Below are 17,972 nucleotides of genomic sequence, written 5' to 3' on the forward strand. Positions count from 1 at the left end.
TATAGTATGAACCTGGATCCATCATAATGATTCTCCATGTTATAGTATGAACCTGGATCCATCATAATGATTCTACATGTTATAGTATGAACCTGGATCCATCATAATGATTCTACATGTTATAGTATGAACCTGGATCCATCATAATGATTCTACATGTTATAGTATGAACCTGGATCCATCATAATGATTCTACATGTTATAGTATGAACCTGGATCCATCATAATGATTCTACATGTTATAGTATGAACCTGGATCCATCATAATGATTCTACATGTTATAATATGAACCTGGATCCATCATAATGATTCTACATGTTATAGTATGAACCTGGATCCATCATAATGATTCTACATGTTATAGTATGAACCTGGATCCATCATAATGATTCTACATTTTATAGTATGAACCTGGATCCATAATAATGATTCTACATGTTATAGTATGAACCTGGATCCATCATAATGATTCTACATGTTATAGTATGAACCTGGATCCATCATAATGATTCTACATGTTATAGTATGTCATGGCCTTTACTGGCCAACTGCTGTTATGTTTATGATATACTATGGTGTTGTGTCACTAGACTTTGACCAGATATTATTGCATCCAAAGATCAACTGTACCTAGAACATAGATACAGAGCCACTTGTTATCAGGAAGCTGCTCTCTCAGCACAACGGAAAATATCTCAATGACTTGACATGTTCTGGTTGTGAATTCAGGCTACAAGGTAAGAATCTTCCCAGTGATTATTGTAAAGTGTGTAGAGAAATTAAATGTATGGTGTTATTTTAGTATAGTGACTGACAGTAAAACACTCAGATCTAAAAGTCCATTTCACCCGGGACAGCTACGTGACAGTTCAATCATACAAAATGGCGCTAACTGGGCGTAGGCAAGTCAAATTCAATAACATAATGTTCATATATCGTATTATATGATTCATATATCGGGATTATTTTACCATTTGTAAAATTTTTTCAAGTATCATAGTTGTAAATCATCTTTCAGAATATCAGAACATTTGTTGTTTTCTAAACTACAATGAACTCCTACTTCCTGTGTAATTTGGTTTGAAACCACTGAACATACTTTTCTTAACATTGTTATTATGAACTGAATTCAGTAACAGCATAATAATATCATACCTGTTGAACAAAGCAACACACTAGAATGAGAGAAATTATTAAAAGAGAAAGTTAGACATTATTATTATTATTATTATTAGTTCCACTACATGGAGAAAAGGTGAAAATATCAGTCACGACTACATGTTCATGTGATGCATTAAATCACCTGACTGTTTGTGTAACCGATGTGAAATGGCTAGTTAGTTAGCGGTGGTGCGCGCAAATAGCGTTTCAATCGGGTGACGTCACTCGCTCTGAGACCACAACCAACATGCTGGATCTCTGTTTAGGGGTCACTGTGTTAACCACAACCAACATGCTGGATCTCTGTTTAGTTGTCACTGTGTTAACCACAACCAACATGCTGGATCTCTGTTTAGTTGTCACTGTGTTAACCACAACCAACATGCTGGATCTCTGTTTAGTTGTTACTGTGTTAACCACAACCAACATGCTGGATCTCTGTTTAGTTGTTACTGTGTTGACCACAACCAACATGCTGGATCTCTGTTTAGTTGTCACTGTGTTAACCACAACCAACATGCTGGATCTCTGTTTAGTTGTTACTGTGTTGACCACAACCAACATGCTGGATCTCTGTTTAGTTGTCACTGTGTTGACCACAACCAACATGCTGGATCTCTGTTTAGTTGTCACTGTGTTAACCACAACCAATATGCTGGATCTCTGTTTAGTTGTCACTGTGTTAACCAACATGCTGGATCTCTGTTTAGGGGTCAGTGCTCTAAAATGAGTCTCTCTGGGAAGAGAGAGGAGGGGGGCCCCGCCTCTAAAATGCATCTCTCTGGGGAGAGAGAGGAGGGGGACCCTACCTCTAAAATGCATCTCTCTGGGGGACATGACACCAATGCTAAGAGGTAAGATGACAATTTTATGAATAATTTATTAAGTTTATTTTGAAAATAAATAGCTATTTTAGATGAATGCACTTACTGTAAATCTCTCTGGATAAGAGCATCTGCTAAATCAGGGGTTCTCAATCCGGGGTCTGTGGAGGTACTGCAGGGGCTCCACGGCACCCTGACTGTACTCGTTGCAATGTAAGACATTTGATAGAATTTTCACATGACACGACCACTTTGCCTACTCTTAATTATTGCCTAATATAATGGAATGCATAGTTTTTTTTTTACCAATTCTGATCGTTGTTACAAGCAGAATTTTGACAATATAACCATTATATCAACACACTCTTCACACAACGTTTAACAACTACAAATATATTTGGCGTAGTAGGCATCAAGTCCCTTGTTAATAATGTTGCCTACAACGTTGCATACAATGTTCATTTTCATCGAACACAGATTACGCCCGAGATGCCTTCAATTTGCCTAATTTATAGCCATGCCCAATTTAAGATTGTTTTTTAACAACGTGATGTTGCGCTCCAAAGGGATAACTTGAAATAACATGATGTAGATAATTAAATAATCAAAAGATAAACGTGTTAATTTTACACTCTTAGAAAAGAAGGTTCCTTATAGAACCAAAAAGGCTTCTCTCACTTCCTTAATATATGGAACCACTAAAAGTTATATATATTTGGGTTCAGTGAAGAAGAACCTCTAGAGTTCTGATCATCGAAAGGTGAACGTTTTGAGGATGTGAACCCAGCAGACCTCCAGGGGTCAGATCAATTCCTCACGTTTTTTCCAGTGCCCGGCCCGGGATATAAACCAGCCACCTTTGGACCACAGGTCCAACTCCTGCCACAGCTCCAACTCCTTAGCCGCTGGACGAAAACCTGAGTTAATCTTGGGAAATTAGCATAAATTAATCTGCCAAAATGAAGACAAAATGCTTTGGAGACATACATGGTATCACTTGTTATACATAAGTATTATACATAAATCATTGCCAAAAGCACAAGACATATATTATTTATGGTTTGACCATATAGAGATATAAAACATTATTTTTAACTACTGCAAAGCAATTACATGTGGCTCAGGAACCACTGACTCGCTGCATTATTCTATTGTATTATCAAGACACCTGCTGTTAACTCTTAACTACTTAGGACAGCTCACGAGGTGTTCTAAATATCTGCCGACTAGGTGGGACTAGAGACTTCATGCATAGCTTTAATTTATACCCATAAGTGTAAAATGTCTTTATTCTCAGTACTTATACGACCAATTTTCTACTCTGAGACGCTTTGTGGACATGGGCCTAGATCTGAAAATATTGTTATAAAAACGTAGAATGTTTGTTTAACATAATAATAAAAATGAATATTACTAATTTAACCCACTGTAAACATTGGGTTTAGTTGATTGTGTTGCACTGCTCATGTCCACGTTCTGAAACTGCCCGCATCCCTGTACAGAAACAGATCTGTCCGCGTCCACGTACGGTGTGGCGCCAAGCATATTGTCCGGTTACGCGCAGAGTGGGCTGAGGTGATCTTGGGGAATAACGACAGAGTTTGTTACAGTGTTGAAACGCCGAAGTTTTATTGTTCAATTTCCTTTTTGCTTTACGGTCAGGGACCGTATGAGTGTAGCCAGATCCTTTTCACTTGCTATCCTTGTTTCATTTTGTGGTTCACTGGATTCGTCGTCATCATCGAGATGAGGGACAGACGAACGTCCTGCTAGCTAGCCAAGCTAGTCGGTACAGCTAGGTAAGCTAGCTAGCTACTCTACCAGCAGGATCCTAGTTATCCTAGCTTGTTGGTACAGTTAGGTACAGCTAGCTAGCTACTCTACCAGCAGCATCCTAGTTATCCTAGCTAGTCGGTACAGCTAGGTAAGCTAGCTAGATACTCTACCAGCAGCATCCTAGTTATCCTATCTAGTCGGTACAGCTAGGTAAGCTAGCTAGCTACTCTACCAGCAGCATCCTAGTTATCCTAGCTAGGTAAGCTAGCTAGCTACTCTACCAGCAGCATCCTAGTTATCCTAGCTAGTCGGTACAGCTAGGTAAGCTAGCTAGCTACTCTACCAGTAGCATCCTAGTTATCCTAGCTAGTCGGTACAGCTAGGTAAGCTAGCTAGCTACTCTACCAGCAGCATCCTAGTTATCCTAGCTAGTCGGTACAGCTTGGTAAGCTAGCTAGATACTCTACCAGCAGCATCCTAGCTAGTCGGTACAGCTAGGTAAGCTAGCTAGCTACTCTACCAGCAGCATCCTAGTTATCCTAGCTAGTCGGTACAGCTAGGTAAGCTAGCTAGATACTCTACCAGCAGCATCCTAGTTATCCTATCTAGTCGGTACAGCTAGGTAAGCTAGCTAGCTACTCTACCAGCAGCATCCTAGTTATCCTAGCTAGGTAAGCTAGCTAGCTACTCTACCAGCAGCATCCTAGTTATCCTAGCTAGTCGGTACAGCTAGGTAAGCTAGCTAGCTACTCTACCAGTAGCATCCTAGTTATCCTAGCTAGTCGGTACAGCTAGGTAAGCTAGCTAGATACTCTACCAGCAGCATCCTAGCTAGTCGGTACAGCTAGGTAAGCTAGCTAGCTACTCTACCAGCAGCATCCTAGTTATCCTAGCTAGTCGGTACAGCTAGGTAAGCTAGCTAGATACTCTACCTGCAGCATCCTAGTTATCGTAGCTAGTCTTTACAGCTAGGTAAGTTAGCTAGCTACTCTACCAGCAGCATCCTAGTTATCCAAGCTAGTCGGTACAGCTCGGTAAGCTAGCTAGCTATTCTACCAGCAGCATCCTAGTTATCCTAGCTAGTCGGTACAGCTCGGTAAGCTAGCTAGCTAGCTACTCTACCAGCAGCATCCCAGTTATCCTATCCTCCCTCTCTCGTTGACTGATGCTGGCTACCTCTGTCCGGTTCTCCTCTCTTCACTAGATGGATGGTAACTTTAATGTTTAACCCCTCTGTGTCCAGGACCAAACTTTTGAATATTATTTTCAGGGCGCCTCAAGTAGGCTGGACATATTCCATTTTTAACAATGTTTTTTTTCTGATGAAAACTAGTTAATTACATGGAGCCCAATTTCATAACATTACCTTATGTCCCTAGTAAGTAGTTCATTCCATCCACAAGAAGGCGTAGTGCTGACACAAGCTTTTTGGCGGGGCTGAGAATCTCTACTTTTCTAGGCTACCGCAGGTTAGAGCGCTGGACTTGTAACCGAAAGGAAAGGTTGGTAGATTGAATCCCTGAGCTGACAAGGAAAAAAAATCTGTCTTTCTGCCACTGAACAAGGCAGTTAACCCACTGTTCCTAGGCCATCATTGTAAATAAGAATTTGTTCTTAACTGACTTGCCTAGTTAAATAAAGGTAAAATTATCTAATGTAAAAACACTATTTCAAATGTTGCTACATACGACCGAATTGAGACGGTCGGTCACATTTGACTGTAAAACCTAGCAGTACTACTGATTTCTCTGACAGTGAGGCAGAGATATATTATTACTGTGTATGTAGCATTTAGAAAAAAAACATGATTATTTGTCTCTGAAATGAAACCATCAAGTGATAGATTTTAAACAAATACATGTCTGTCATTGAACAACCCCATGCCATGATTAGATTGTCATAATTACAGCCGTGTTGAAGAGACCAAACTGCAGCAGGTGAAATGTAGATACTCATCTTTTTAATATATAAGAGCAAAGTATCCACGGGAAAAACAATAAACAACAACAAAAACAAACGACTAACAGGCTACGTACCAAAAGACTATCACTATCTAACAGTAGCCTATCACTATCTAGCAGTAGCCTATCACTATCTAACAGGAGCCTATCACTATCTAACAGGAGCCTATCACTATCTAACAGTAGCCTATCACTATCTAACAGGAGCCTATCACTATCTAACAGGAGCCTATCACTATCTAACAGGAGCCTATCACTATCTAGCAGTAGCCTATCACTATCTAGCAGTAGCCTATCACTATCTAGCAGTAGCCTATCACTATCTAGCAGTAGCCTATCACTATCTAACAGGAGCCTATCACTATCTAACAGGAGCCTATCACTATCTAACAGGAGCCTATCACTATCTAGCAGTAGCCTATCACTATCTAACAGGAGCCTATCACTATCTAACAGGAGCCTATCACTATCTAGCAGTAGCCTATCACTATCTAACAGGAGCCTATCACTATCTAGCAGTAGCCTATCACTATCTAACAGGAGCCTATCACTATCTAACAGGAGCCTATCACTATCTAGCAGTAGCCTATCACTATCTAACAGGAGCCTATCACTATCTAGCAGTAGCCTAGCACTATCTAACAGGAGCCTATCACTATCTAACAGTAACCTATCACTCGTTTTTATGTTTAACTTTAAATCAGTTAACGGTGTATCAATGAAAATCTGATACAGAGTGGAATGTACTGTTGACCAACCCATATATTTCAGCAGGGAAGTGTTCCTCACACCATCATTTCAAATGGTAGGACATGTGTCCTGTTGAAGCTAACTGGCTGATGGTAGGACATGTGTCCTGTTGAAGCTAACTGGCTGATGGTAGGACATGTGTCCTGTTGAAGCTTACTGGCTGATGGTAGGACATGTGTCCTGTTGAAGCTTACTGGCTGATGGTAGGACATGTGTCCTGTTGAAGTAAACTGGCTGATGGTAGGACATGTGTCCTGTTAAAGCTAACTGGCTGATGGTAGGACATGTGTCCTGTTGAACCTTACTGGCTGATGGTAGGACATGTGTCCTGTTGAAGCTTACTGGCTGATGGTAGGACATGTGTCCTGTTGAAGCTTACTGGCTGATGGTAGGACATGTGTCCTGTTGAAGCTAACTGGCTGATGAAGTACAATAACCTAGTATGCCTATTTACAGCAGCATATTAGTAACGGTTGTTGCTGTGTTGAATGGACCAAACTGCAGACGGAATGTGGATACTCATCTTTTTAATATATACGAGCAAAGCATCCACAGGAAAAACAATAACTACTAACTACAGGCTAACAGGCTACATACAAACAAAAGACTAGCGGTGTTAGCACAACCACCCACAAACCCAAGTGACAAACATACTCCTAATTATATGACTCCCAATCAGGAACAATGATCACCAGCTGTCCCTGTTCGGGAGCCACACAGACCCACATAGAAATACAACACCCAGAACACACATACAGACATACTCTGCCACGTCCTGACCAAAACTACACAACACCCTCTGCTGGTCAGGACGTGACAGTACTCCCTAAAGGTGCATACCCGAATGCACCTAAAAAAAGAAACCACAAAATCCCCCAAAACCACAAGAAAAACAAATACAAATACCCCTAAACAATAAGGGAGGGAAGGGAGGGTGGCTGCCGTCAACAACGGCACTGTGCTACACCCTCCCTCCCCAACTATCCTGGAGGTGGCTCTGGTTCCGGCCTCCTGCCCTCCAGGTTGTAGGCAGACTCATTGGGGTCCGGGTTGTAGACAGGCTCAATCCGTTGTGGATCGTGGGCAGGTTCCTTCATTTCCACGCTGTAGGCAGACTCATTCAATACACAGTTAGTCACATTCAGTTCTGAGTCGCAGGTAGACTCCTTCAGTTCCGGGTCGCAGGCAGACTCCCTCGGTTCCGGGTCGCAGGCAGACTCCCTCGGTTCCGGGTCGCAGGCAGACTCCCTCGGTTCCGGGTCGCAGGCAGTCTCCTCGGTTCCGGACTAGACACTGGTGCCGGATACTCTGGACTGCACACTGGTGCCGGATACTCTGGACTGCACACTGGTGCCGGATACTCTGGACTGCACACTGGTGCCGGATACTCTGGACCGCACACTGGTGCCGGATACTCTGGACTGCACACTGGTGCCGGGCTCTTGAGGCTGGGCCGACGCACTGGAAGCCTGGTGCGTGGGGCTGGTAGAGGTGGTACCAGGCTGAAGACACGCACCCTAGGGCTAGTGCGAGGAGCGGGAACAGGCTGAATAGGACTAGGCCAACTCATGGGAAGCTTGGTCCGGGTTGCTGGTACTGGTCGTGCCAGACTGGAGGAACTCACTTCTGAGATAGCACGAGAGGCAGGAACCGGATAGACTGGGCCATGGAGGCGCACAGGTGGCCGTGACCGCACCACCTGCACAACCCATCCTGGCTGGATGGAACTAACAGCCCTGTACGAGCGGGGTGCTGGTACAGGGCGAACTGGGCTGTGCAGGGGCCTGATGGTTGCCGTGCATAGAGCGGGGAGTAGGGTAGCCTGGTCCTAGGAGGCGTACCGGCGACCAGACGCGCTGCGCAGGCATCCTCCTACCAGGCTGGATGCCCACTCTAGCACGGCATCTGCGAGGGGCTGGAATGGCGCGCACCGGACTGTGCGTGCGTATGGGCGAGAGAGTGCGCACCTCAGCGAAACACGGCGCCCTCCACTCCATACGCTCCTCCATGTACTCACGGGTAGCTGGCTTATGGCTCTTCCTAGGCCTAGCCAAACTACCCGTGTGCCCCCCCCAAAAAAATTATTGGGGGTGCATCTCCGGCTTCCTCGCCAGTCATGTACCCCGGTAGCGTTCCCGGTCCTCACCAGCCTTTCGCCACGGGCCCTCTCCGGCCAGAATCTGTTCCCAAGTCCATTTCTCACAAGTGTCCATGTCGAAGTCTATTTCCTCAGAATAGTCCATATATTCAGCGTCCTGCTCCCTTTTCCGCTGCTTGGTCTTGTTGTGGTGGGTGGTTCTGTCATAATTACAGCCATGTTGAAGAGACCAAACTGCAGTAAGTGAAATGTAGATACTCATCTTTTTAATATATAAGAGCAAAGTATCCACGGGAAAAAACAATAAACAGAATGACTAATAACATGCTACGTACATCCCAAAAGACTAGCAGTGTCAGCACAACCACCCACAAACCCAAGTGACAAACATACTCCTAATTATATGACTCCCAATCAGGAACAACGATCACCAGCTGTCCCTGATCGGGAGCCATACAGACCCACATAGAAATACAACACCCAGAACACACATACACAGACATACTCTGCCACGTCCTAACCAAAACTACACAACACCCTCTGCTGGTCAGGACGTGACATAGATAGTGAAAAAACACACCAATCTCTTTCATAATTTCTTTAAACAATAAAAGCTAATTAAAGAACATTTCTGAAAATGGATATATAGCGTTTTGGAATGAACCTCTTCTTATGTTTCCCCATCTGAGCTCAGAGTAGATGAGAGATGTGATGTTTGTCTCTGTTGTGTTGAAGCCCAATCAAGCAGGAGAGACCAGCCTCCCCTGTACCCAGCTGTGTGTCCATGAAGAGTGACCGGTCTATGCTGCAACCTATAGCGTTTAGAGAGGGGAGACTTTTCTACTGAACAAAGGTAAGAAGAACTCATGGGTCATGGTCAGTGAGTTAAAAAACACTCTCTCTAGTCATTTCTCCCATTTCTCCCATTATTTTTGTTGTTTTCATAATCCATCGGCTAATCCTTTTGTCCATTTTCATAGTCCTAAAACAATATTAAACAAACACAACATTCCCTCCCTGTGTGTGTGTGTGAGACAAACAGTGACACATTTTATTATTATTATTATTGACAGTTACCATGGAGATGAAATGTCACAACTACATGTTCATGTGATGCATTAAATCACCTGACAGTTTCTATGTCTGTTAGTAAATATTTTATTTCTCAAAGAGATAATGAACACATGAGAACAATTGACATTAAAGAATTACTGTGTTAACCACAACCAACATGCTGGATCTCTGTTTAGTTGTCACTGTGTTAACCACAACCAACATGCTGGATCTCTGTTTAGTTGTTACTGTGTTAACCACAACCAATATGCTGGATCTCTGTTTAGTTGTCACTGTGTTGACCACAACCAACATGCTGGATCTCTGTTTAGTTGTCACTGTGTTAACCACAACCAACATGCTGGATCTCTGTTTAGTTGTCACTGTGTTAACCCCAACCAACATGCTGGATCTCTGTTTAGTTGTCACTGTGTTAACCACAACCAACATGCTGGATCTCTGTTTAGTTGTCACTGTGTTGACCACAACCAACATGCTGGATCTCTGTTTAGTTGTCACTGTGTTGACCACAACCAACATGCTGGATCTCTGTTTAGTTGTCACTGTGTTAACCACAACCAACATGCTGGATCGCTGTTTAGTTGTCACTGTGTTAACCACAACCAACATGCTGGATCTCTGTTTAGTTGTCACTGTGTTAACCACAACCAACATGCTGGATCTCTGTTTAGTTGTTACTGTGTTAACCACAACCAACATGTTAGATCAATGTTTAGTTGTCACTGTGTTAACCACAACCAACATGTTAGATCTCTGTTTAGTTGTCACTGTGTTAACCACAACCAACATGCTGGATCTCTGTTTAGTTGTCACTGTGTAAACCACAACCAACATGCTGGATCTCTGTTTAGTTGTCACTGTGTTAACCACAACCAACATGCTGGATCTCTGTTTAGTTGTCACTGTGTTAACCACAACCAACATGCTGGATCTCTGTTTAGTTGTCACTGTGTTAACCACAACCAACATGCTGGATCTCTGTTTAGTTGTCACTGTGTTAACCACAACCAACATGCTGGATCTCTGTTTAGTTGTCACTGTGTTAACCACAACCAACATGCTGGATCTCTGTTTAGTTGTCACTGTGTTAACCAACATGCTGGATCTCTGTTTAGTTGTCACTGTGTTAACCAACATGCTGGATCTCTGTTTAGTTGTCACTGTGTTAACCACAACCAACATGCTGGATCTCTGTTTAGTTGTCACTGTGTTGACCACAACCAACATGTTGGATCTCTGTTTAGTTGTCACTGTGTTAACCACAACCAACATGCTGGATCTCTGTTTAGTTGTCACTGTGTTAACCAACATGCTGGATCTCTGTTTAGTTGTCACTGTGTTAACCACAACCAACATGCTGGATCTCTGTTTAGTTGTTACTGTGTTAACCACAACCAACATGCTGGATCTCTGTTTAGTTGTCACTGTGTTAACCACAACCAACATGCTGGATCTCTGTTTAGGGGTCAGTGTTCTAAAATGAGTCTCTCTGGGGAACATGAGACCAAAGCTAAGAGGTGAGACAACAATACTGTTTCAGAATGTATTACGTTTATTTCCAATATTTCCACAATTTTTATCACATTTGTGTTTTTTCAATATCAAGTGTGACATTTTAACCTGGAAATTACAAACTTTAGAAGCCTTTTTAAACCTCAAATACACTACCATTTTGCATTTTCTGCTGTGCAGGAACATTTCTGACACAATAGATTATCAAATTAATATACGGCAACTTTACTGTAAGTCTCTCTGGGGACGGTTTCCTGAAAGTGATGGCATTTAGGCTTACAGGTGTTTTAAAGATGTATCTTTCCTACAATGGCCGAAGAAATAACATGAGTTTCCTAAAACAGAGAATGGTCGCTATGTGCGTCGTTGGAGCATGTGTCGATACTGATAACCTCAGTCAGAGTTCATATCCTCAGTCAGACCAGTAGAAACTGGATCAGCAGCACAACAAGGTATCACGTCTGGTGAACAGGTCAGAGTTCATATCCTCAGTCAGACCAGTAGAAACTGGATCAGCAGCACTACAAGGTATCACATCTGGTGAACAGGTCAGAGTTCATATCCTCAGTCAGACCAGTAGAAACTGGATCAGCAGCACTACAAGGTATCACGTCTGGTGGAGCATGTATCAATTCTGATAGGATGGAAAGAAAGGGAGCGCTGCTCTCAGATCAGTTTTCTCCATTTAAATCTTTACTTAACATTATAATTATTTCACAATACTGATGAAGGATCAGCTTCTAGACAATAAAAGTACTTACAGCAATTACACAGTACAAGTAATTACAGCAGTTACACAAAAGTAATTACAGCAATCACACAATAAAATGAATACAGCAATTACACAATAAATGTAATTACTGCAATCACACAATTAAAGTTACAACCCTTTTTGTGGCTATAAACATCCCTTTGTTATGGTTCTTTATAGAACCTTTATGGAGGATAGTTCTATAAACATCCCTTTGTTATGGTTCTTTATAGAACCTTTATGGAGGTCAATCTCAAAGGTTCTTTATAGATTATTTTGAAGAACCTGACATTTGTTTTGCATTCTGGTTAGCCATAATATATTGTTAACATTCCATAGGTGTTATTATCGTGTTTAAATGTAACATTTTAGTCATTTAGCAGACACTCTGATCCATAGCAACTAGGGTTAAGTGCATTGCTCAAGGGCACATCAAAAGATTTGTCATCTAGTCAGCTCGGGGATTTAAACCAGCGACCTTTCAGTTACTGCCCCAATGCTCTTAACTCTAGGCTACCTGCCGTGACGAGATGAATCAGATGTGCTAGCTCTCAAACTGCTGGGGGTCACTGCAGTGATGTTGAAACAAAGCTTCCTGTCAAGGTATGCGTGAAGGGCTGTAGGAAGTCAGGCGCAGGAGAGCAGATATTTGGTAGCAAAACGGAGCCTTTTATTTGGCGAACCAAAAGCACACGGCACAAACGAACACGAAAATACAAATATGGGTTGAACATAACCCAGCGCAACCAGCCTAACGTGCACGTACATGAACAGATAAACAATACCACACAAAGACATGGGGGAAACAGAGGGTTAAATACACAACACATAATGAGGGAAATGAGAACCAGGTGTGTGGGAAAACGAGACAAAACAAATGAAAAATGGATCGGCGATGGCTAGAAGACCGGCGACGTCGACCGCCGAACAAGGAGAGGCATCGACTTCGGCAGAAGTCGTGACACTTCCTGAAGCATTGAGGCTTTCCAGCCAACTGTGTCAAATAGGTTTATTACTCAGAGCTTCATTATTCGTTCACAATGCACATTAGTTATATCTTCTGGGCAGCAATAAATAGCAGAGTGTGATTATCAGATAGAGGTATTTTTTTGTCCATAGATTTGATCAAAACTCTGTCTGTGAACAGAGTATACTGTTACCAGCTGTCTGTCTATGAACAGAGTATACTGTTCCCAGCTGTCTGTCTATGAACAGAGTATACTGTTCCCATCTGTCTGTCTGTCTATGAACACAGTATACTGTTCCCATCTGTCTGTCTATGAACACAGTATACTGTTCCCAGCTGTCTGTCTGTCTATGAACACATTATACTGTTCCCAGCTGTCTGTCTATGAACACAGTATACTGTTCCAAGCTGTCTGTCTATGAACACAGTATACTGTTCCCAGCTGTCTGTCTGTCTATGAACACATTATACTGTTCCCAGCTGTCTGTCTATGAACAGAGTATACTGTTCCCAGCTGTCTGTCTGTCTATGAACAGAGTATACTGTTCCCAGCTGTCTGTCTGTCTATGAACACAGTATAATGTTCCCAGCTGTCTGTCTATGAACACAGTATACTGTTCCCAGCTGTCTGTCTATGAACAGAGTATACTGTTCCCATCTGTCTGTCTATGAACACAGTATAATGTTCCCAGCTGTCTGTCTATGAACACAGTATACTGTTCCCAGCTGTCTGTCTATGAACAGAGTATACTGTTCCAAGCTGTCTGTCTATGAACACAGTATACTGTTCCCAGCTGTCTGTCTGTCTATGAACACAGTATACTGTTCCCAGCTGTCTGTCTGTCTATGAACACATTATACTGTTCCCAGCTGTCTGTCTATGAACAGAGTATACTGTTCCCAGCTGTCTGTCTGTCTATGAACAGAGTATACTGTTCCCAGCTGTCGGTCTGTCTATGAACACAGTATAATGTTCCCAGCTGTCTGTCTATGAACACAGTATACTGTTCCCAGCTGTCTGTCTATGAACACAGTATACTGTTCCCAGCTGTCTGTCTATGAACAGAGTATACTGTTCCCAGCTGTCTGTCTATGAACACAGTATACTGTTCCCAGCTGTCTGTCTATGAACACAGTATACTGTTCCCATCTGTCTGTCTATGAACACAGTATAATGTTCCCAGCTGTCTGTCTATGAACAGAGTATACTGTTCCCAGCTGTCTGTCTGTCTATGAACACAGTATACTGTTCCCAGCTGTCTGTCTGTCTATGAACAGAGTATACTGTTCCCAGCTGTCTGTCTGTCTATGAACACAGTATAATGTTCCCAGCTGTCTGTCTGTTTATGAACACAGTATACTGTTCCCAGCTGTCTGTCTATGAACACAGTATACTGTTCCCAGCTGTCTGTCTGTCTATGAACACAGTATAATGTTCCCAGTTGTCTGTCTGTCTATGAACACAGTATACTGTTCCCAGCTGTCTGTCTGTCTATGAACAGAGTATACTGTTCCCAGCTGTCTGTCTATGAACACAGTATACTGTTCCAAGCTGTCTGTCTATGAACAGAGTATACTGTTCCCAGCTGTCTGTCTGTCTATGAACACAGTATAATGTTCCCAGCTGTCTGTCTGTCTATGAACACAGTATACTGTTCCCAGCTGTCTGTCTATGAACAGAGTATACTGTTCCCAGCTGTCTGTCTATGAACACATTATACTGTTCCCAGCTGTCTGTCTATGAACACATTATACTGTTCCCAGCTGTCTGTCTATGAACAGAGTATACTGTTCCCAGCTGTCTGTCTGTCTATGAACAGAGTATACTGTTCCCAGCTGTCTGTCTGTCTATGAACAGTGATTTCTCCATGGATCATCCTGTCAACTCCAATGGTGGTGGATCAGTTACCTTTGACCTGTCACTAGTCAGAATAATATTAATAGTGAAGAGGAGAATCTTCAAGATGTCATATAGATTTGTTTTGTAATGTGTAGTTTGTTTGAACTAAGTTTATTAGAGGAATTACTGCCCCCTCTTTTAACTCTGTAGGGGATGGTCTACTCTGTTAGAGGATCAGTAGTAACATCTAGAAGTCTCTCTCTCTCCTTTATCTCTGTAGTGGATGGTCTACTCTGTTAGAGGATCAGTATCTCTCTCTCCTTTATCTCTGTAGTGGATGGTCTACTCTGTTAGAGGATCAGTATCTCTCTCTCTCCTTTATCTCTGTAGTGGATGGTCTACTCTGTTAAAGGATCAGTATCTCTCTCTCCTTTATCTCTGTAGTGGATGGTCTACTCTGTTAGAGGATCAGTATCTCTCTCTCCTTTATCTCTGTAGTGGATGGTCTACTCTGTTAGAGGATCAGTATCTCTCTCTCTCCTTTATCTCTGTAGTGGATGGTCTACTCTGTTAAAGGATCAGTATCTCTCTCTCCTTTATCTCTGTAGTGGATGGTCTACTCTGCCAGAGGATCAGTCCAGGTGTGCAGTGTGCCAGCAGGTTCTGAGGGATCCGGTCTCTATCACCTGTGGACACAGGTTCTGCAGACAGTGCATCACCAGATACTGGGAGAAACCTGCTCCTTCAGGAGACTATGACTGTCCTCAGTGTAGAAAGAGATCCAGAACACTTCCTGTACTACAGCACCTGAGGGAACCCAATGATTCAAGAGGCTCTGAAAACAGTAAGAACACTTGCAGACCTGTGCTAAGTCAATACCTCAATATGATTTAAATGTAGTTAACTACAATAATATGAGATAATATAAATTACTGTAGTTGTGGAAGATCCACTTTTCATCCTGTCAATGAATATGTCTGATACACATCCTTTTACTCCTCCCTTGTAGTGGATGACAGCCTGCAGAGAGCTATAGTAAACCATAAAGCCAGTCTAAAAAGGAGGTATGAATGTGTGATAGAAGGCATGGAAACAGCAGGGAACCAAACTCCCCTCAACAGGATTTACACAGAGCTGTACATCACAGAAGGAGAGAGTGAAGGGGTTAACAATGAACATGAGGTGTGGCAGCTAGAGACAGCATCCAGGACACCAACCTCACATGACACAGCAATCCACTGCAATGACATCTTTAAACCCTTACCTGGCCAAGAGAGAAGCATCAGAACTGTGCTGACGAAGGGCATCGCTGGCATCGGAAAAACAGTCTCTGTGCAGAAGTTCATCCTAGACTGGGCTGAAGGGAAGGCAAACCAAGATGTGGAGATCATATTTGTGCTTCCTTTCCGGGAGCTGAACTTGATCAAAGATCGTCAGTACAGTCTTCTCAGACTTTTAAATGACTTCCACACAGAACTAGACATAGGCAATGCAAAGAAACTCACTGCCTGTAAAGCTATGTTCATCTTTGATGGTTTGGATGAAAGCAGACTTCCATTAGATTTCCAGCACAATGAAAAGGTGTCTGATGTCACCCAGACATCATCTGTTGATGTTCTGCTGACAAACCTCATCAAGGGGAATCTGCTTCCCTCTGCTCTCCTATGGATAACCTCCCGACCTGCAGCAGCCAATCAGATCCCCCTAAGTGTATTGACCAGGTGACAGAGGTACGAGGGTTCAATGACCCACAGAAGGAGGAGTACTTCAGGAAGAGATTCAGTGATGAGGGCCTGGCCAGCAGAATCATCTCACACATAAAGACATCAAGGAGCCTCCACATCATGTGCCACATGCCGGTGTTCTGTTGGATTTCTGCAATAGTCCTTGAACACATGTTGAGTACAGACAAGAGGAGAGAGATGCCCACGACTCTGACTGAGATGTCCATACACTTCCTGCTCATTCAGACCAGCCTGAAGAACCAGAAATATCATGGAAGAGATGAGATGGATCAAGAGGAGCTCATGGAGTCAGATAAGGAAATTCTTCTGAAGCTGGGGAGGCTGGCGTTTGAAAATCTGGAGAAGGGTAATCTCATGTTCTATGAAGAAGACCTGAAAGAGTGTGGCCTTGATGTCAAAGAAGCCTCAGTGTACTCAGGAGTGTGCACACAAATCTTTAAAGAAGAGTCTGTGTTATTTCAGAGAGTGGTGTACTGCTTTGTTCATCTCAGCATTCAGGAGTTTCTCTCAGCTGTCTACATGTACCATTGTTACACAGCCAGGAACATGGATGCACTGAATCCCTTCCTCAAGAGAAAGTCTAGAGTTGTGTCTGAAGAGCTAACCTTGCATGAGCTGCTGAAGAGTACCGTGGATAAAGCCTTGGAGAGTAAGAATGGACACCTGGACCTTTTTGTCCGCTTCCTTCATGGCATGTCACTGGAGTCCAATCAGAAACTCCTACGAGGTCTGGTGGCACAGACAGAAAGCAGTCCAGAGAGCGTCCAGAAAACAATCCGATCCCTTAAGGTGATGCAGAGGAAGAACATGTCCCCTGAGAGGTGCATCAATCTCTTCCACTGTCTGATAGAGATGAAAGACCATTCAGTACAGGAGGAAATCCAAGAGTACTTGAGGTCAGAGAACAGATCCAAAAACCTCTCCCTTGCTCAGTGTTCAGCACTGGCCTACATGCTGCAGATATCAGAGGAGGTTCTGGATGTGTTTAACCTGAAGGAATACAAGACATCAGAGGAGGGTCGTAGGAGACTGCTCCCAGCTGTGAGAGGCTGCAAGAAAGCTCTGTAAGTATCACTGTAAATATCGCACACCAAAATAAATTGTAGTTATAGCAGTATTTTCATTGGCTGACTGGCTCTGTAAGTAATCATGAGACTATCCCTCAGACCAAACTTTACTGAATGTAGGAACAACAGTATTTTCATTGGCTGACTAAACTTTCTATCAGCTGAAAACTCTTAAACTACAAAACAAACTGATCAGTAAAGTTGTAGCATTGAGCCATGAATGCACAGCCTGTACATTATTCGTGCACCATAACGGTGTAAGCTAGGAAAGCTGAGAATAACTTTTTAATACAACCTGTCTGTCATTGTATTTCTTCTGTGTTTGCAGACTAGCTGGCTGTAAACTCACAGACACATCCTGTAAAGTGTTGGCCTCAGTTCTCAGTTCAAACCCCTCACACCTGAGAGAGCTGGACCTGAGTAACAATGACCTGAAGGATTCAGG

At 42.9% G+C, this 17,972-nt stretch overlaps 1 long non-coding RNA gene and 1 pseudogene across 1 annotated transcript; both read left to right on the plus strand.

Annotated features, from left to right (window-relative positions):
• The window catches only part of LOC123732661 (NLR family CARD domain-containing protein 3-like), a 233,042-nt pseudogene extending 215,514 nt beyond the window's left edge, over positions 1–17,528 (plus strand).
• On the plus strand, positions 1,957–15,025 carry LOC123732664 (uncharacterized). The gene is made up of 3 exons (XR_006763337.1): positions 1,957–2,016; positions 9,307–9,424; positions 14,996–15,025. It is a non-coding gene; the product is annotated as an uncharacterized lncRNA (long non-coding RNA).
• Positions 17,529–17,972: the final 444 nt, after the last annotated feature.

This window comes from Salmo salar, unplaced genomic scaffold, assembly GCF_905237065.1.
Source record: "Salmo salar unplaced genomic scaffold, Ssal_v3.1, whole genome shotgun sequence".
Classification (NCBI taxonomy): domain Eukaryota; kingdom Metazoa; phylum Chordata; class Actinopteri; order Salmoniformes; family Salmonidae; genus Salmo; species Salmo salar.